Here is a 19,924-nt window from a genome sequence, read left to right as displayed (position 1 = left end):
CTTAGGAGGTGGGGGCCTTGGGTTCCAGGCCCTCCCCCACTTCTGGGGGACTCTGGGCAAGCTGTTCCTCACCCCCTCCCAGGCCCTGGAGGTCTCTGCACCCTCCAGGTGATGACACGCACCTCCGGTTAACCCTGTGCTTGCTCTTGGGCAGGGGCTGCGGCTGCCCCCGGCTTGGGAACCCCAGTTTCTGGTTCTGTGTTGTCTGGTCTGCCTTGGATCACAGGGATGCTGCTGTATCACAGGGCCTTCGGCAAATTAGCTGAAAAAACCCAAGAGGGGGAAACGGGGCTCCCAGCCTCAAAGGATTGTGGGGAGCTCCTTCTCATGTCACCGGAGCCTGAGATCTGGCCCTGGCCTCTTCTCCTGCCTCCCCTCCCCTCCCCTCCCCTCCCGAGAAGGTGTGCAGGAGTGCAGCACCGTGAGTGAGTGAGCACTGTTCCCTGGCTCACCAGTTCACCGCACCTCGCTGCATCCCAGGCCCGGAGTCCCCCCATTCAGAAGGCCTGGAAGGAGCCCGAAAGTTTGCCTTTCTAACAGGTTCTCCAGTGCTGCTGATACTGCTGCTCTGGAACCCACTTTGAGGAGAGGCTAATGGCCTGGTAGGCGTAAATTGTCTCACTCTCCAGAGAGGCGCTTTTAATATATCCCCACTTCCGGATGAGAATAACGGGGCGCAGAGGAATTGGGCCATTTATCTGGGCAAGTGGGGGAGTGGGATTGGAACCCAGGCCTCCATCAAGGGGCTGAGGGCTCATGTGGGTGAGTGATGGGAGGTGAGATGGGTGGGGCCTTGGGCCAGGTGAGGAGGGTTCGGGTTTTGCCTTGAACCTCAGGTCAGGGAGCACGTCCTCCTGCCCGAGTCCCTGGGTGGCCCTGGGGTGCAGGGTGGTGAGGTTCACGGCACAAATTCTCATCGTGTGGTCTGGAAAACCAGTGTGGTGTGAAGCCCTGCAAGAGTGGGTGAAAGAGGACGGCTGCCCTTCTGGTGGGGTCAGCTGGTGCGTGGCAGGTGCCTGGTGAGGCTCAGTTGGGGCAGGAAGTGTTGGGCACAGCCAGCCATACCTAAAACCCCCGACTTGCTGATTTCTGAGCAAATAGGTGCTTGGTTACCCTCTTGTGTGTAGTGGCATTGAAACAGTACAAGGACCCAGGAGGCAGGAGGAGCCTTGATGTGGGACACGTATGGGGCCTTTGGAGTCAGACACACTGGAGTAGGAACACCAGCTGGCTTGTGCGCGTGCTGTGAGACCTTGGGCCAGTCACTCGCTCTCTCTGGGTGTCTGCTTCCTCCCCTGTAAAACAGGCACCATAATGGTGACCATCTCTTGGGTTGCTGTGAGGATTATAGGTAAGATTGTCTGGTGCTTACGCAGAGAAGTACTCAGTACTTCAGAGCAACAAGAACTGTGTTGTTCACCCGTTTTACAGATGAGGAAACTGAGGCTTGGAGCAGTTCAGGGACTCTCACAGAGCGCTTTGCCCCCTGACCTTGTTCCTGGCAATGTCCAGACAAGCGTGCAGATGGAAATACTTTGCAGTGAGGCCCCAGGCTTCCTCGCGGCCCCAGGCCATCTTCCTGTAGGACAAGGCCGTTCACTCACTTCGAGTCAGGCCCAGAAGACAGTGAACTTGAAGGAGATGCCCCTTCTGCATGGGTTTCTCTGTTGAAGCCCTTGAAATTCTTCCTCTTCTCTCTGTTCTAGAAGCAGGGGACAAGAAGGCGGCTCTCTCAGTCCTGAGCTGCATTTCTCCAGGAGGGAGGCTGAGGGGCAGGTCAGCGCCCTAGGAAACTGGAGTCCCTGCTATGTGCTGCCTCAGAGCCTGGCCTGCAAATTGTGCTCCTAAACCCCCCACCCCGCCAGCCCCGAGTGCTGCGGCTCGGTGGGTTGGGCGCTGTTCCACAAAGCGAACCAGTTGAATTCCCAATCAGGGCATATGCCGGGCTGCGGTTCTGTCCCTGGTTAGGGTGTGTGTGCAATGCAACCGATCAATGTTTCTCTCTCTGTCTTTCTCCCTCCTTTCCCCTCTCTCTAAAAATAAATAAAATCTTTAAAAAAATCTACCCACCATAGATGCCCTAAAGATCACCAGGATGTGAGCCTAATGCTTCTTGGATGAACCACAAAAGCAGGTTTCCGCCATCTTATCTGGGAACATCACATCCAGGAACATTACATCAGCAAGTACTTATGCTCGCTCGCTTTGTTCTTGGTCAAGCTTTCCCACCTTTTGGCTATCAGCCATTTCAAAACCTCCAGGACAAAGCGGTGGAAGGTAATGCAATAAAAAAACCCAAAAACTACAATTAGGGGCGAGGGAAGGGGGAAGTTAGCCAGGAACTTCCTCAGCAAAAAAGATCAGAACAGCCTCTGACCTTTGGGTAAGGATATTCTGTAGTCGGCCTCCCCGGTGGGAAACTCAAGTTCATCACCGTGGGAGAGAAGTGAGAGTCGTCAGCTGGGTCCAGCCATCATTCTGCGTCTTCAAATAAAACTTGGGAAATTTATTGCTTAGTTTTGTCAACCTTTTTTTATTTTTGTTTTTTTAAAGACTTTATTTATTTATTTTTAGAGAGGTGGGGGAGGGAGGAAGAAAAAGAGGGAGAGAAACATTGATGTGAAAGATGACATTGATCCATTGCCTCTTGCACATGTTCCAACTGGGGACCGAACCTGCAACCCGGGCACATGCCCTGATGGGGAATCAAACCCATGACCTTTCACTTTATGGATTTGACACCCAGTCAATTGAGCTACACTGGTCAGGACAGTTTTTTTTTTTTTTTAAACTCATGCGGGGTCTGGGAGAAGACCACTTGAATGGTAAGGATTCAGAGGTCAAAAGGGCCTGTTATATGTCTGTATCAGTTGGCTGTTGAGTGGTAGAACCCCAATTTCAAATAACTTAAGGTAGCAAATGAAATTTATTGCCTCGGGTAAATGGAAGTCCAAAGGCAAATTGCCTTCAGGTACAGCTGTATCCAGGTGCTCTAATGTATCAGGGTGCTATCTGTTACTGTCTTAGATGGGCTTTCTTCTGTGATGGCTTTGTTCTCACGCATTAACTCTCGATGAGGTGTCAGCTCATTGCCCAAGCAGAGGGGGCAGGGAGACAGTTAATGTCTGAGTCTTGTTTTGAGTAAGGAGATCTGGCTTAGAGATGACAAGCTAGGAGTCATTGGCCTTTAGGAAAAGAGGAAAGCCTGGCAGGAGGGAGGGGAGATGGCGGCAGAGACAAGTAGAGTGTGTGGAACTTCTGTCTGTGCCAGAATGGCATGGCCCAGCCTAAGGAAAAAACCTGAAAACTGTCACGCGCCAAGGGATGGTGGGAGGGGGGCAAGGATGACAAGTAGACATTACCTCCTTGGCCTCGGATCAGAAGCCACTTCAGCCCAGCCACACATTTACTGAGTGTGGGTTTGGGGGTGTACATGCCAGGAACTGAGGTGTGGGTGGCACGATCGGAGGCTGTGTCTCAATTCACCTTTATGTTCCCGGCACCAAGCCTGGCCCTGGGAGAGCTCCTGCCAGTGAGTGTCGATTGAATGAATGAATGGAGGCCTGTGTGCTTCTCGCTGCACCGACAGGAAAGGTGTGTGGGTGGAAGGACAGAGGACACCCAGCCAGCAGCATCACTTCCCTGTTTGACCAAGTGTGTTTCCTTAAGACGGTGTTTGTGGAAATCTGTTGTACCTAGAGAAGGGTGCACGCATCCTAAGCAAGCAGCTCCCTGAATTACAAACTCATCTCAGCATGCCTCTGCCAAGATGTCTTGTGTCCCCTCCGGTCATGCTCCCCACCAAGGGCAACCACCAGCCTGAAGCCTCCTACCAGGGGTTAATTTGACCTGCCTTTTTACTTCATATGCATAGAAAGTATTTGACATACGTAGAAACATACACACACACACACGTTTTCTTTTGTATCAACTTTTGTTTTTGCTCAGCATATCTGAGAGTTCTATCCATGTTATAGTGTGAAGTTCTGGCTTGTTCTTTCTCCTGGCTGTTTACATTTATTTATTTGTGTTTACTTATTTACCCAACCTCTTGTTAGTGGGCATTTGAGCAGTTGCCAGTTGAGGGCTATCGCAAGTAGTGCTGCCGGGAACATTTCAGGGCGCGCCGCCAGTGAATGGTTAGATGCGTTTTTTGCTGATGTGTACTTAGCAGAGGAATTGCTGGGTCGTAGAGGAGGTGAGTGTCGGCTTTCATCTCTGTTATGCCAAAGAGTTTGTGCCAGCTTACCCTCCTACCAGTGGAGCATGAAGGTTTGGGTTGCATCTCATCCTTGATAGCACTTGGTATTTTCTTTTCTTTTTTTTTTTTTTAGCCATTCAGATATACAGTGGTCCCATAATGTACCGCTTATTTGCATTTATTTGCCTGGTGGATGAGATTGAGTACCCATTCATATGCTTGTTGACTATTTGGATAACCTCTGGTGTGAAGTACCTCTTCAAACTCGCCCAGTTTTCTAGTGTGTTGCTTGTCATATTCTTATTGATTTCACAGAGCTCTTTATATATTCTGGACACAAGTGTCTTTTTTGATACTTGTAAATATCTTCCATGTGTAATTTCGTTGGATCAGTATGAAGCAAAACCAGGAATACCAGGAATTCATTTATCTGAACACAGGTCAAGCACTTCATCTGTCTGAGCCTCAGTTTCCCTCTGTAAACCCAGCAGAGTATGCAGCCCCGTGTTTGGTGTATAAACACAGCTATGACTATTAGTAGCACCTTTGCTGGGAGGAAAGCGCCCTGGACTAAAATGGGCAAAACTTTCCCTGTGGTGCTTTTCAACCTGAGTCATCCCTTTTTCTCAGGTCACTTCTGTAAATCCTGTTAAGTGCCTACTATATGCCAATCTTTGGCTAAACTTGAAAGTACGTCGGAGAGCGAGACTCGGTGCATTTGGAGGGGGTTGCACCTGGGGTAAGTACAGGGGACTGTGGGAGCCCAGGGGAAGCACTAACTGGACTAGGGCATCACGGAAGGCTTCCTGGAGGAGGCGAGCTTCATGGTAGAGAATGCTTGAGTAAGTGTCTTCTGTTCTGCATACTTGGTGCCTTTGTTGTGCCAGGCACTGACTCCCAGCAGTGGGGACTGTGCCCCCAAGGGACATTTGGCAACGTCTGGAGATATTTTTGGTTGTCATGACTTGGGGAAGGGGTGCTACCGGCATTTAGCAGCTAGAGGCCAGGGTTGCTCTTCAACATCCTTCAATACCCAGGGCAGTTCCCCAAACTCAGAGACGGGAAACTCAGGGCGTGCACAGAGGCTGCGCTCACCACCTAGGACAGGCCTGGGAAGCAGGCATGACAGGGCCGTGGACATCATCATCATCACTGGCCTGTGTGTCCACTTTGGGAGGGATCCACGCCGAGACGAGCTAGTGTGCGCCCAGGTTTCCAAGGCCCAGCAGTAAGAGGGAGAAAGGGGGAAAGTACAGTGTCTCATCAATTTTAACTATTACATTTTATTCTTATACTCATGTCAATTTTATTTTGATTTTTATTCTGTTTTAATTTTCATTGATTAGTGATAATTTTGTTCGATACATTGGTTGAAATAAAATCTGTTATTTCTTTTTTTTTTATTTTTTTTATTGATTATGCTGTTACAGTTGTTCTACTCCCCCCCTTCATTCCCCTCCACTCTACCCCCATCCCCACCATTACCCCCCTTTAGTTTATGACCATGTGTCTCAAATTCTTTAGATTCTATATTTCCCATGCTATTCTTGCCCCCCCCCATCTATTTTCTATCTACTGTCTATGCTACTTATTTTCTGTACCTTCTCCCCCCTTCTCCTCCTCCCACTCCCCTGTTGCTAACCTTCCTTGAGATCTTCATTTCTATGGTTCACTCCTGATCTAGCTGTCCTTTTAGTTTGCTTTTGTTTTAGGTGTGGTTGTTAATAACTGTGAGTTTGTTGTCCTTTCACTGTTCATGTTTCTTTAACTTCTTTTTCTTAGATAAGTCCCTTTAACATTTCATATAATAAGGGCTTGGTGATGATGAACTCCTTGAATTTGGTCTTATCTGAGAAGCACTTTATCTGTCCTTCCATTCTAAATGAAAGTTTTGCTGGATAGAGTAATCTTGGATGTACGTCTTTGGATTTCATGACTTGGAATACCTCTTTCCAGCCCCTTCTTGCCTGTAAGGTCTCTTTTGAGAAATCCGCTGACAGTCTGATGGGAACTCCTTTTTAGGTGACTGTCCCCTTAGCTCTTGCTGCTTCTAGGATTCTCTCCTTCATTTTAATTTTGGCTAATGTAATGATGATGTGCCTTGGTGTGTTTCTTCTTGGGTCCAACTTCTTTGGGACTCTCTGAGCTTCCTGGACTTCCTGGAAGTCTATTTCCTTTTCCAGATTGGGGAAATTCTCCTTTATTATTTGTTCCAATAAGTTTTCCACTGGTGGCTGTGCCTTTCCCCCTTCTGGTACCCCTATAATTCGAATGTTGGAGCGTTTAAAGATGTCCTGGAGGTTCCTAAGACTCTCCTCATTTCTTTGAATTCTTGCTTCTTGACTCTTTTCTGTTTGGCCATTATTTGCTTTCTTCTGGTCCACTCCATTGATTTGAGTCCCAGTTTCCTTTTCATTGCTATTGGTTTCCTGTGCAATTCCATTCATTTCAATTAGTTTCGCCTTCATATATTTGTCTAATTTGTGGCTATAATCAACCAGTTCTGTGAGGATCCTGATCACCAGTGTTTTAAACTGTGCGTCTGAGAGTTTTGCTATTTCTTCATTGCTTAGATTTATAGGCTCTGGGGCTTTGAGATCTTCTTGAGCCATTTTTGGTCTGTTCGCGCCCTTTAAGTGTGGGAGCCTTGGACTCCCAGGTCGCTGGGTTGTGACGCTGTATGTGGGGGCGTGGTCAGAGCGGGGAAATGGCGGCCCCCTCTGCTGTTTGCGGGTGAGGAGCAGAGGTGGTGTTCGGGGGGGGGAAATGGCGGGGCCCTCCCTGCCGCTTGCCGGGTGACCTGCTGGGTCCCGTCCAATCGCCCACTCCCTCGCTTGTCTATCTGCGCACGAAAGCGCAACCACAGTCAACCCGCAGCCCTGCTCCCTCGCTGTTTCCCCGCGGTCGCTCGCTGAGTTGCCCACCAGGTCCAACCCTGCGCCTGGATTCCGCGCGCCTGAGTCCGTCTGACGGAGTTTTCCTGTGCAACCCCACTCCTCCAGCTGCTGGTTTCACCCCTCTTACCGGTCAGGCTGAAGAATTTGTTGTTAACGGACTTCCGAAAAGTTCAATTTTCTGTGTTCTGGCTGTGTTTTCTGTTGCTAATATTTAGTTGTCTGTAAACTTGGTTGTGTGAGAAGGCACGGCACATCCACCTATGCCTCCATCTTGGCGGAAGACCTTGTTTCATTTTTAAGACTTAAATTTTTTAAATCATAGTTGACAATATATATTAGTTTCAGGTGTACAACATAGTGATTAGACATTTATTAGGAATTTATGAAGTGATCACCCCAATAAGTTTAGTGCCCACCTGGCACCATACAGAGCTCTTACAGAATTATTGATTATATTCCTTGCCCTGTACTTTATATCCCCACAACTGTTTTTATAACTGGCAGGTTGTACTTTTTAATCCCCTTCACCTTTTCACTGATTTCCCCCCGAGTCCCCTCCCTTCTGGAAACCACCAGAATGTTCTCTGTATCTGAGTTTCCATTGTGTGTGTTCATTTGTTTTTTAGATTCCACATATACGTGAAGTCATCTGGTATTTGCCTTTTTTTTTACTTACTTCACGTCGCGCCGTACCCTCTAGGTCCATCCACGTTGTGACAAATAGCAAGAGTTTGTTCTTTTTTATGACTGAGTAAATACAGACCACGTCTTCTTCCTCCAGTCACCTGCTGACGGACACTTAGGCTGCTTGCACGTCTTGGCTGTTGTAACTAATGCCACCGTGAGCATAGGGACGCGTATCTTTTCAAAGTAGTGTTTTGGATTTCTTTGGATAAATGCCCAAAGCTGAGTATATGGTGGTTCTATTTTTAATTTTCTGAGGAACCTCCACACTGTTTTCCGTAGCGGCTGCACCCGTCTGCATTCCCACCCACGGTGCACGGGGCTTTCCTTTGCTCCGCACCCTCGCTGATGCCTGCTTGTTGAGTTGTTGATGGTGGCAATTCTGACAGGTGTGAGGTAATGTCTTACCATGGTTTCATTTCACTTTTTTCTTTCTTGATGTGGCCACTGGAAAACTGAACTCCACGTGACAATGTGGGATCTTTGTTGGATGTCATTGTTGTTGTCAACCTTGGGGAGGAGCCGGAATGCCATCCTGAGCCTGAGAGCTTCAGGAAGGGTTTAGGCCAGGGTGATGCGGTCAGGTGTCTGGCGGTGGTACCCTCTGGCCACAGTCGTGATAGAAGGTTCCAGAAGATGGGCAAGCCTGGCCATTAGGAGACTGTATAGCCTAGAAGGCCTGCACTGCAGCCGCAGAGGGCAGCCCCGACCCCAAGGCAGGTAGTGACCGCCACCACTGGTCCCTGAGCAGGTGACCAGGGTGGCCCCAGTGTGATGGGGAGTCTTTAGGGAGAGGCAGATACATCCCTGACTGGCCGATCCTTCAAAAGTCCTCCCAGCCAGGAGCCAGCAGGAGAGACCTCAGCCGCTGCAGGTCGCCTGTGCCTGGCAGTCATCACTCCGGACACTTGCCCGCCCGGCCTGGCCCTCCCCCCGCCCTGGCTGCCCCCTGCACCCTGCTCAAGTGTGCACCCTGCCTCTTGCTGCCAGCCCCGCTCGTGGCTGCTTCTCAGCTGTGTAACCTTGAGCAAGCGGCTTTCCCTCCCTGGGGGCTGCCGGCTTTGCATGGCCTCGCCCTTGTCACACTTAGAGCGTGGGAGATATCAGAGATGCCTGTGGGTGACAGGTCTTACTGGACTGGGTCTTCCGGTGGTGACGGTATGCAGCCCCGAGGGAGGGGGTGCACAGAGCTCTCCGATTTGTGGGTGGATTCCCATCTCCAAACTTCACTCTGTGTCCCCCTTTTCCTGCTGAGGAAGCTGAGACTCGGAGAGATTAGGTGGCTTGCCCGGGTCGACAGAGGCCGAATTCAGATCAGAAATGCTAACTTTGAGGTCCAAGGCTGCCGCTCCCATGGCTGTATCTCAGGGTGAGGTCAAGGGCAGGGCACTGCACCTCTCTGGGTCGCAATGTCCTCATCTGTAAAGTGGGAGAGTGGCAGAGCTGACCACAGCTGGTTGCTGTGAGCGTGGAAACTGAGTGAAGGGGCCCAGTGCCAGCCCACGGCAGGGCTCCTAGTGGCGGCTACTTTGTGTTGACTCATCTGCACATGAGTTGTCCAGCTGCTCTCTGTACTGAGTGGTATGAGCCCATTTTCCAGGGAAGAAGACTGAGGCTAAGACATGTAGCTGTTGAGAGCAAAGCTGGGCCCCCAACCTGCCCTTGGCTTCAGAGCCCATTCTCCCCACTGCTCGGCCCTGGCCCAGAGCCCTGACATTTCCTGTTGTGCCTGAAGGGGTAGGTTTGCTCCGTCCCCCACCTGGCCCTCCGTCCTGGATGGCTGGACAGGAAAGGGCACGCGGCAGCCTCTGCGGCGGCAGCACTCACAGATGCCCAGCCCACGGCAACTGTGCCCGCCCTCGGAACTCTCCTTCCTTTACTAGGGGAGCCTGCAGCCTTTCTACCTTCCTCCTCTGAGCTGCTTTCTCACGGCCAGAGTTGTGGGGCAGGAAGCTGGCTCGGAACATCCCCAGGAGGAGGCCAGATCCTAAAAGCTAGAGCTGAGAGACGCCTTAGAGGTCATCGTCTCTGGTGGTCTAGACACCTCGTTTGGCCTCAGTCTCCACATCTGGAGAATGGGAGGAATCATCAGCTCTGGGTAAACGGAAGCGTCTGACAATGCAAAGTGGGTGCAGAAGGGGGACTTGCAGGGGGAGTCTTTGCAGGCACTTTGGGAGTTTCTGCTAAAATGGGAAGGCTGCAGGCCCGAGCCAGCTGACCTCTCTCAGGTACCTACTGGAAGCTGCACTGGTCAGTTTGCATGCGCATGAGAATGCCCAGGGGCTGGTTCAAGGACAGAGTCTGGTTCAGTGCCTCTGGGTGGGGGGGGAGGGGGTGGGACAAGCCGGCTTCCAGGAGACGCTCCTGATGTAGTCAGCAAGGTCCTAGGGTGGCTGTTACACAGGTTCCTTTGTGACAGGGTGCACGTATCAAAGATGACAGCCTGAATGTCCCTCGGGAAGGCCTCGGCCAAGTGCACGGCGGGCCATCCCTGCGGGGGATGCTCCGGAGCAGTTAAAAGGAGGGAGGGTGATCCATCAGGGTCTCAGATCAGTGTGTGTTCGTCCTCCACGAGGACGGGGCACCCTCCGAGTGCTCGGACTCTGGGTGTGTCATTAACCGATGTGGCCCTGTGGTAGAGCAGGGTCTGGCACACAGTAGGTGAGGTGCTCGGGTGGCGGGTATTGAATGTCGGAACAAGTACACTGGCCTGGAAAGATCTCGACTAGTCAGAGGGACCCAAGCCAGTTTCAGAAGGATACTCGTGGTCTGAGGCCTCTCAGCCTTAATGTTACTGACCCTTTGGGCCAAATGGTCCTTTGTGGGGGGGGCTGGCCTGGGTGGGCACTGCAGGATGTTGAGCCACATCCCTGGCCTCTGCCTGTTAGATGACCCCTAGTTGTGACAGCCCAAACTGTGTCTAGACATTGCCATTTGTCCCCCGAGGTGCAAAATTGGCCCTGGTTGAGAACCACCGGTGGGATGTGTTTGCATGTGGGTGGGAGGAGGGAAGGATGGTGTTCGGGAGGGTGGGAGAGGGGCCGCGTGGGATTTCCATTCAGGTCGGTATTTGGCTGTAACCTCAGAAGCAGGTGAGGGTGGCTCCTTCATGAACTGATCGCCAGTGGTTACCTCTTAGAAACGAGGGACGGGGTCGGGATTGCAGACTTTCCTCCAAAGAGACTCAAGTCTCCTCTGTTTTGTTGTTGTTTGTTTTAAATACAGAAATTGTATCTGTAACTTGAGTAATTAAGTACATTTAAGAAACAGGAATGGTACAAGGACCCACTTGTGGAGACGGGAGGGTTTAATGAAAGCGGAGTGCCTGGCACGTAGTGGGCGCGCAGCCAAAGGGAAACATTGTTTTGTTGTGTGGCACCCCTCTGGCCACCCCATCTAGACCTTGTTTCCATACGGGCCCCCTGGAGTGCAGAGAGGGGGAGAGACTTTCCCAGGAGCAATCGCACGTCCTACAAATCACGCCTGCGGTCTGGGGCCATCATACCTGTGGTCTGTTTCAAGTCCCCCAGCTTCTTGATTGCTTGAAATTCACCAGCCCAGCCAGCACCAAGGAAGCAGCAGGAGTATAGCCCGTGGGGGTGGGGCTGCATTTCTGCCCCGCTGCGATGGGAGGACTGCCAGGGGTGTGGAGCCTGTGATGGAGACTTTGGCAGAGATGGGCTCCGTAGGTGGGCACTGGCTGCCAGCCCTGCGCAGCTTCAGAATTATACTGCACCTCTCCTGCTCAAACATCCCCCATGGCTCCCTAGTGCCCCAGGCTGAATTTCCTTTCTGTGCCTGCTGGGTTAGCATTCTATTACCTAAGAAAAATTCTCCATGACATAGCTAGATTCCAAATAATAATAATAATAATAATAATAATAATAATAATAATAATAATAATAATTAGAGCACCTGCTGTTTGCCAGGCACACATTGGTCATTGGTACTAAGTGCTTTACATGTATTATCTTAGTTTATTTTTACAAAAGCCATAAGCCACTGCTGCTAGTCTGATTCTCATTTTACAAACGAAGGCGATGATGCCCACAGAGATGAAGGGTCTTGCCCAGGGTCCCCTAGCAATGACCCACTTGGCATCTGCAGCCTGACCCCGGAGCCAGCCTGGCACCCGGCAGCCACCCTACCTAATCTTGTTGGGAGAAGGAGCCAGCACGCCGGCAGCAGAGAGGGACCCAGGTCTGGGTGTCTGGAGAGCCAGCCATGAGCTCGCTGTGTAACCTTGGCCGGACTCTCTCTCTGGGCTTGCAGCAGGCTCTGTCCCAGGCTGCCAGGGCTTTTTCCAAGGCTGGCCCTGTACCGCAGGGCTCAAGGTCCCCAAATTATGTAACACACCCAGAACTCACCCTGACTTCACTTTCCCATTCCTTTACGTCATGTCACACCACTGATACATCCCTGCTGTAGAACAGAGAAGTCAGTGGGGAGGAGGGGGAATAAGTGAAGCCCCCGTTAGCCTTTCAGGGTGTATCTTTCTGGAGTATTTTTTCCAACATAAATATTTACCAGCATGGGATCAGATAACCTGTTTATCACCTAACATCTTATCCCAGATGTCTGTCAGAGTAATGAATATTTTTTTACAGACCTATCCGGTTGTGTTAATGTTGTATCATTAATATTTAATTAGAATATCTAATTAGAGATGATGCTACATTAATAGCTGGCATTTACTGACATCCTCCTCCTGCCGGGTCCTGCCTGGAGCACTTGACAGTCATCCCAACAACCCTCTAAGGTAGGCGGTTCAGCCCCATTTTACAGAGGAGTAAGCTGAGGCTAATGAAGTTAACAGGCACCAGGTTTCATGGCCAGTCCTTGGCAAGGTGGCCGTGTGTGTGAACCATTGGGCAACTTTCATGTTCTCATTATTTCCTGTGTCTTTGAGGTGGGTGAGCTAGGCAGGTGCTAGCCAAGGAAGAAAGACCAATTAGGAGAAGCCGCCGCAGTTAGTGGTAGCTGGATTTGCAGCCTTGGCCAAAAAGGGTGAGCGTTGCTGTTGGAAACAGCTCCTCCTCCCCGGCAGGAGAAGCACCTGCCCACGGGGATTTGCCAGAGCTGTCCGGGATGCAGTCCACAGCTGGTGCCTGGGATGCAGAGCCTTGTTCCGCCTCCTTCCGGGCCCGGTGCGCAGCATCTGGGGCCAAGGCCAGCCCACTTCAGCCCCTAGTGTCCTTTCACCCACTTCTGACGGAATATCTGAGGTCACGTGCTGGGGTGTGATGCCGGCCAGCGTGGGGGGACACGTTGCTTCTTTCATAATAGTTCTGTTGTCTCCTACTTTTTAAAATAAAATCAAAACACTTCAATCACACTCCAGAATACGCCATCAAGTTCTTCCTGGTACAAGCCCCTGCCTCACTTGAGTGTGATGGTGGACAGAGGAAATGGGCTGCAGTGGGAGCCAGGCCCCTCCCCGGGCGGGCTCGCAGCTCCTGGGTCTGTGGGTGGCCCCTCAGGGGCCCAGGAGTTGGGATGGGGAAAAGGAACATCTTTATTGACTCAATGTCGCACTTCCTCCAGGTGTGGGAGAAGGCGGCAAATCCCTGCAGCGGCCCGATACCCAAGAAAAGCCACATACGCGTTTGTATCGCGTTCAGCCCCTGCAGAGACTTCCTCTCATGAGCACGTGCCAGTCGTCGTCCTGGTCTAGTTATTCATCGCTGTAATAAGGGGCCACACGGGTCACTGTGTCACAGCACTCTTTTGTCTGTGTCCTCATCCAGGTTTTACTGTGTGGTAGTCGGTGTCATTACAATCCTCTGTATTTTGTTCCATTTAATGACACTTTTCTGGGCCTGTAGGTTTCACCAGATGGTCAGAAGGGCCCACGGCACAAAAGGAGTCAGAGGACTGATTAGGCCTGTGTGCGAGCCCTGATGCCGCCTGCCCCACTGCAGATGGGGGCTGCCACCGCCCCAGTCTGCGCTTCGCATTTGTGGCCTGGTCGGAGGGGAGCTTTCTCCCTCGTGGGTGTTTGGGGAGATCAGCAGTGGTGTCTGTCTGTCTGTTCATCCACAGCGTGTGGCACTGGGCCGCTCTAGCACGCCTGGGTGGGTGCTCCCACGGCCAGCTGCATGTCGCCCATCCTGGCGTCCACTCCGTCCTCCGTGAACATTGCAGAACCCAGGCAGGAGCCCCGGCAGGGTTCCAGGCAGTATTTCACAGAGCAGGGCGAGGGGGGCCCCACTCGGTCATGCAGATCCCTGGGCCCCCTCTCGTAACTTCCAAATCGGAATATTTGGGGGCGGGATTCAGGGCTGTGTCTTTTAACAATTTTAGGAAATTCTCATGCACATGTGAGTTTGAAAACACCGTAAAGGAAGAAATAACATTGATATGCTAACAAATCTCTGCTCCCAGTGCTGTGTTATCAGTTCCTGTATTTAATCCTCGCTGCTGCACTTAGCATCCCCATTTCACAGATGAGGAAACCGAGGCACAAAGATATCATGTAACACCTTTCTGTCCCCTCTGTTTCCCAGGGCATTATGGCTAGGAATCGGCAGAACCAGGACTCAAAGTCAGGTGTATGGGCTCCCACTCCAGTGCTCACCCCCCATGTCCAGAGACAGGGGTGTGTGTGTGTGTGTGTGTGTGTGTGTAGCAGGTGCAGGAAGCCCTGGCCCCAAACCCCCACTCCAGGCCTCCCCTGTTTGCATTGTTCACTAGGCAGGGGTCCCATGTGTTCCCATGCAGGCAGCAAGGGCCGTGCCAGGCACTAGAGGCAGGGCTGGGAGTTGGGGACCCAGAGTTGGTCCTGGTCGCCACCCTGAGCTTGACCTTGGACAAATAGCTTCCTCATCTGCATATTGGGCATGGTAGGGAACTGGGGGACTGGTTAAACGCGTGGGTTCTGGCTTCCGGCAGGCCTAGGTGCCAGTTCAGGCTCAGTCAGTTCCCAGCTGTATGACCTCAGGCCAAGCACTGCCACCCCCTAAGTTTGGGCTCCCCTCTGTCAAAGGGGGACTAATGTAGTGCCTGCCCCAGGGTTGTTGTTAGAGACAAAACATGGATGAAAGTGCCGGATGTGCCTGGGTCTCTGCCTTAGGTCTTTCCTTGATGAGAGACCAGATGCTGGGTGCCTCTGGGCGTGCGCATGCTACTGTTTTTTAAAAATCAATGATAGGTTTTCCCGAGTCGTACATTTTTCTCTCACCTACCAAAGGCCGGCCTTGCTGAGATGGGGCCCAGAACCAAAACGTACGCCGGTTACACTGAAACGCAAATGCATGGCATTTGCATTTCGTGGGCTTGTCCAGGTTCTGCCAGTACAAGGCCAGGGGCTGGCAAACTCTGGCCCGTGGGGCGCACCTCTCTCGAGGCCTGATTTTGTGAGTTGGCTTCCCTGGAACACCGCCACCCGCCTTCCTGGACGTGTCGCCCAGGGCCGCACTCACGCTGCAGAACTGGCGACCACCAGCCGGCCACCCAGCCGAAGCCACTGGCTGTCAGGCCCAGAGCTGTTCCGCCTCAGCAGGCCGCTCTGTTCTCCCTTCCAGTCTCCGTCCCTGTGCTGTGATGACAGGGATGACGGCACTCAGCGCCGACAGTTTGTGTGTTAACTCCGCGCCAGGCTGGATGGGAGTTACGAAGGTCCTCCCGACTCTTCCCTGCGGGTGTTATTCCTGTCTCTCAGATGGGAACAGCGAGGCTCAGAGAGCCCCGAAGTCACCCAGGAGACCCAGCCTCTGAGTGGGGGAGCTGAAGTGTGACCTCTGACCTCATCACCTTCCACCCCCAGCTTGTGCTGAACTGGGTCCCCAAGGGGGAAGTGGTCATCATGAGGAGGTGGTCCTGCTTTGTTCACTTTAGGGAAAAAATGCAAAGGAAGTCAGGAAGGAGAGATCCTGAATCTAGGAGCAGGGGCTACGGAGGGAGAGAGAGAGGGAGAAGGCTCGCAAGCCCACCAGCTGTGTGACCGTGGGCAGGCGACCCCCCTCTCCAAGCCCCAGTAAATGAGCGGTTAATAAGGGAGCGTAAGATGGGGCGACTGGGGGGGAGTGTGTGTGAAGACAGAAGTCAATGGTGTATCCCCTGCAGCAGTGCTCAGTAAAGTCGGAGCTTGTTTTTAAGGTAGCGCACCAGCCAGCTTCTCTTTACCCCTCTTGAACCGCTCCTAGCATTTGTGTGCTCAAGCCGCGGCCAGCACCTCGGAATTACTGTTTTCTCTTCCTCTTGCCTGTGGAATCTGGCAGGCTTTTCTTGGCTGGCTTCCTTCCAGAGTGGGTCAGAGGTCTGATCCCCAGGGGCCCGGCCAGAGAGCCCTGGTCTGTCCAACTCTGCCCCTGAGGGCAGGGGCTTGGGATGGTGAGGTCGGTGGGGCCCAGTGGTGGAGGTCATAGCCATGGCAACGGAATGTTTGGGAGCTGGTTCCCACGGGGAGGGCTTGCAGCACAGATGGCTGAACTCAGCCACATGGGCACTGGCCACTGCTCCAAGGCCACTCTGTACGTGCAATGACCTGCCACCTTAGCTGGTGGCACGTGCTGCAGCCCCGCTCTCCTGACTCAGAAACCTTTGACCTGCTGAGCTTGGAGAAGTCGCGCTGAATGAGAAAGTTCAGATGAGTTGGACACAAGTCAGTGTGGTGTCAGTGTGACTGTCACCTCGTTCTCTGACCTCCCATGGCATGGCCTCCCCTCCCACCACAGGCATTTCCTTCCGAACATCCGTCACAGGTATAATTACTGTCTCACAGGCTGGATTTGTGTTTCCCGAGAGACTGTCAGGTCCAGGAGGGCAGGGCCCTTTGTCTGTGGCTGACAGTTGTGTCTGACACATCATGTGTCCAGGCATCTTGATCAGTGCCTGGCACATAGTAGGCTCTCAGGAAACACTTGTGGAATGAATGAATCTGTGCCTAAAGGGATCTTGAAGATCGAACAGCCCTCTCTTTCTCCCCTCCCTACCATGGCAGCCCGTGGGTCAGTGGAACACGTGAGCAAACTCCCTGCCATCTTCTCCTGCCGCATGTGTTTTTACGAGTCACTGAGTCATCCTGTCACCGTGACACGATGCCACAGAGATCACCTGGGGGCCAGAGCCAGATTTGGAGACTGGCTTCTCCTCTTACTAGGTGTGGGGATTCAGTCTGCTTAACCTATCAGATGAAAATGAAAATCCCCACCTTAAAAGTCTCCGCAGAGCCCTGGCCTGGTAGCTCAGTTGTTTAGAGCATCTTTTCTAAGCTCTAGGTTGTGGGTTTGATCCCCTGTCAGGGCACATACAAGAATCGACTAATGAATGTATAAATGAGTAGAACAACACATTGATGTCTCTCTCTCTAATCAGTGGAAAAAAACTGTTAAAAGTTTCCACGGAGGATGACATTAGAAAATGAAAGCCAGCATGCGAACAGCACGCCCCGCGCACCAGGCGCTGCTCTAACACGTCCTGACTTACTTACTTCCCCCAGCACCGCTGGAGGCAGGCTCCTTGTTCACGGCGGCCACACTCCGAGGGCCTTGCCAGGATCTCCATTTTGCAGATGGGAAACTGAGCCCCAGAGAAGGGTAAGCAGCTGGCTAAGGGCACACAGGCAGTAGCTGGGGGAGCTGGGATGTGAGCCCAAGCCGCCTGGCCCCTGACCATAATTTTTAAAAATCTACTCATTTTATTATTATATAGAAAGGTGAAATGACGACACCAAGAAGGTTTGTTTTCAGGAGAAAAATCTCCTGCCACCACCGTGCCAACCCAGTGGCATTTTGAGTCTGCTTCCTTCTTGTCTTTTTTCACCTGTGGTTGATATTTGCTGGTGAGTTTGGCTGATTTGGCATCCGCTTTTTGGCCAAGGCTTGCTCGCCTGGCACACGCGTGGGCCTCCGTGGTTCATGAGTCAGAGGACGGGGTCTCTCACCCACCCACCCACTGCCGAACGAGAATAAAACGAGGTGGAGCTGGGAAGCCCTGGGCCTGGTGTTAAGTATACAGTGGAGCATAATAAAGGCCAGTGCTTCTTTTATAAGACAAAGAGGGCTCATTGAGCTCCCCCCGCCCTGTGCCTCTCACTTGTCTTTGAAGTCAGGGCTGTCCAGCATAACTTTGTGCAGTTGATGACGAGTGTCCTAGACCAGGGCCCACAGATTCCCTGCGAATGTCCAGGGCGTCAGTATGTCAGGGTTTGTGCAGCACACAGAGTTTTCATTGTTGCTTTTCTTTCTTTTCTTCCCTCCGCCTTCTTCCCTCCCCCTCCTTCTCCTCCTCGTCCCCTTAAATATAATTGAAGAGCCGTTCTTAGCTCCTAAGCCACACAGACATGGGTCCGGGGGTGGCTGTGGCCTGAGGGCCACCGTTGGCTCCTCCCATTCTAGATCTAACGCGGACAATCTACTGGATTGTCCAGTCCAGTAGCCACTGGCCACCACGTGGATCCTGGACATCTGGCCTGTGGCCAGCACAAATGACAAGCTGAGTTTTACATTTCCTTTCATTGTACTCACTTTCAATGTAAGTATTCCCTCCTTGTACTTACTTTAAATGTACTTACTTTCAATGTCAGTGGCCAGTGCTCCACTGTGGACACGCTGCTCTAAGGGGCTTGAAGGCTCTAACAGCCCTGTCCCTTGGCCGTGGAAGGACCCCTCGGCCGAGGGGGCTGCCTGACTACCCGGCCTCCCTGGCTCTCTGGCATCTCAAGGGTGCCCCGAAGGCAGCTGGGCCCGAGCCACCTCCCTCCCTCCCACTGCCTCTTTCTGGAAGAGCTTCAAGTTCTTGGTCCCTAATTGTTTGTTCCAAGAGGCAGGCCTGCCCTCACTGGCCACTCGTGCCCCAGGAGTGCCAGGCCTGTGTGTTATTCCGGAGCCAGAAAGGTGGGGGCTGGCGACTGTGGTCGCACCTGGGAGCCTTCACCATCTGGGTGGAGAGGCACTAATTGGGCTGGTATTTAAGGATCAAATACAGAAGTGAGAAATCAGGGACTGGGAAGGGAGAGAGGACAGTTTATCTCTGTCGTGGCTCAGAGGATGTAACGGCTGCGATTCCTGAGCACTTGCTGTTTTCCCACTGAAACCTCCCCACGGCCCGTTTTGCAGAAGTGGAAAACCAAGGCTCAGAGGAGAGACAGACTCTGTCTGTGGTCAGGGAGTCATTGACCCCGAGCCTCCTGGAATGGCAGACCCAGAGGGCAGAAGTTGGGCATCAGACTTGGCATGCAATTCTGTGTGGTGGTTTCCCTTCTTGGGCCTCAGTTGCACTGTCAGTGAAATGGGTACACAGAGACTGGGGACACCCTGATGCAGTGGCACCCCAGCTCGGGTTCACAGCGCACCCCTGGAGAGCTTCATTCCCTGCAGGCTCAGGAGAGGCCAGACCCCCAGCTGTGACATCTTGGGCTGAGATGGCCTTGCCCTGTGCTGCACCTTGTCTCCCAGAGCACATTCCCTGCAAGTGATGCCCCACTGGGCTCCTCTCAGGGTCCCAGGCCCTGTCCGTGGCACCCATCCCTGATACACGTCTCTGCTCTGCAGGGGTCAGTGGGCAGACGGTCTTGGCAAATGGTCACTGGGGCTGGAGTCCAGGGCTGAGAGTGCCCGGGGGAGGTGAGTGCAGCCCAAGTCCCCCAGAGCCTCTGGGCGCGGTCCCCTGCACACTCCCAGCCTCCATTTCTGGGCAGCTCTGCAAGCCTCCCGGGCAGTGCCGGACCTCCAGGCCCTCTGCGCCCCCTTTTACCAGTCCTCGTGCTTTTGGTGTCCTTGCTCAGCACTTCACACGCAAGTTCCCCGAGCCTCCTGGTAGCTCCCTGAGAAAAGGTTATTCTTACCTCTTTTTTATTTTCGGAGAGGGGAACGGAAGTTCAGCATGATGGAGCTCCTCGCCCAGGCACCAGCTGGCAGGAGGCAGAAGTGGCATCGGAGCCTGCAGCTGTAGGGCTTCGAGTCGGAGGCTCTCGACCTCCCTCCTCACTGCGGGGATGGCGGGACACCTCCCTCGACGGAGTCCTGCGGGGTGGCGGGTGGAGGACAGGCCCAGGTGCCTGGGCTACACCCTCTGGCCCCTCTGGAAGTGGCTTTGGGTGCCCAGGAGGCTGACTCCTGTGTCCTGGGTCGCTGTTGCCAGGTTGCCCTACTTTTTGCTCCTGCATCTGTTTTCCAGGTCTTTGCTGTCTTCTGCTCATGTC

The 19,924-nt window shown here is 52.7% G+C and overlaps 1 protein-coding gene across 3 annotated transcripts in view; it reads left to right on the top strand.

The window, feature by feature from the left end:
- TPST2 (tyrosylprotein sulfotransferase 2) overlaps positions 1-19,924 on the top strand; it is a 44,548-nt gene that overhangs the window by 8,522 nt on the left and 16,102 nt on the right. Inside the window, exon 2 of one of the 3 annotated variants that reach the window (XM_037153272.2) lies at positions 4,832-4,940. The exons of the other annotated variants lie outside the window; for them this stretch is intronic. The gene's annotated coding sequence lies outside the window, so the exon portion shown is untranslated. The remainder of the gene's footprint in view (positions 1-4,831; positions 4,941-19,924) is intronic. 3 annotated transcript variants of the gene reach the window in all.

Source organism: Artibeus jamaicensis, unplaced genomic scaffold, assembly GCF_021234435.1.
Source record: "Artibeus jamaicensis isolate MK-2021 breed Jamaican fruit bat unplaced genomic scaffold, CSHL_Jam_final contig_525, whole genome shotgun sequence".
Classification (NCBI taxonomy): Eukaryota; Metazoa; Chordata; class Mammalia; order Chiroptera; family Phyllostomidae; genus Artibeus; species Artibeus jamaicensis.
Note: the sequence above shows the minus strand (reverse complement) of the source record. Positions and strands in the feature narration are given on the sequence as shown.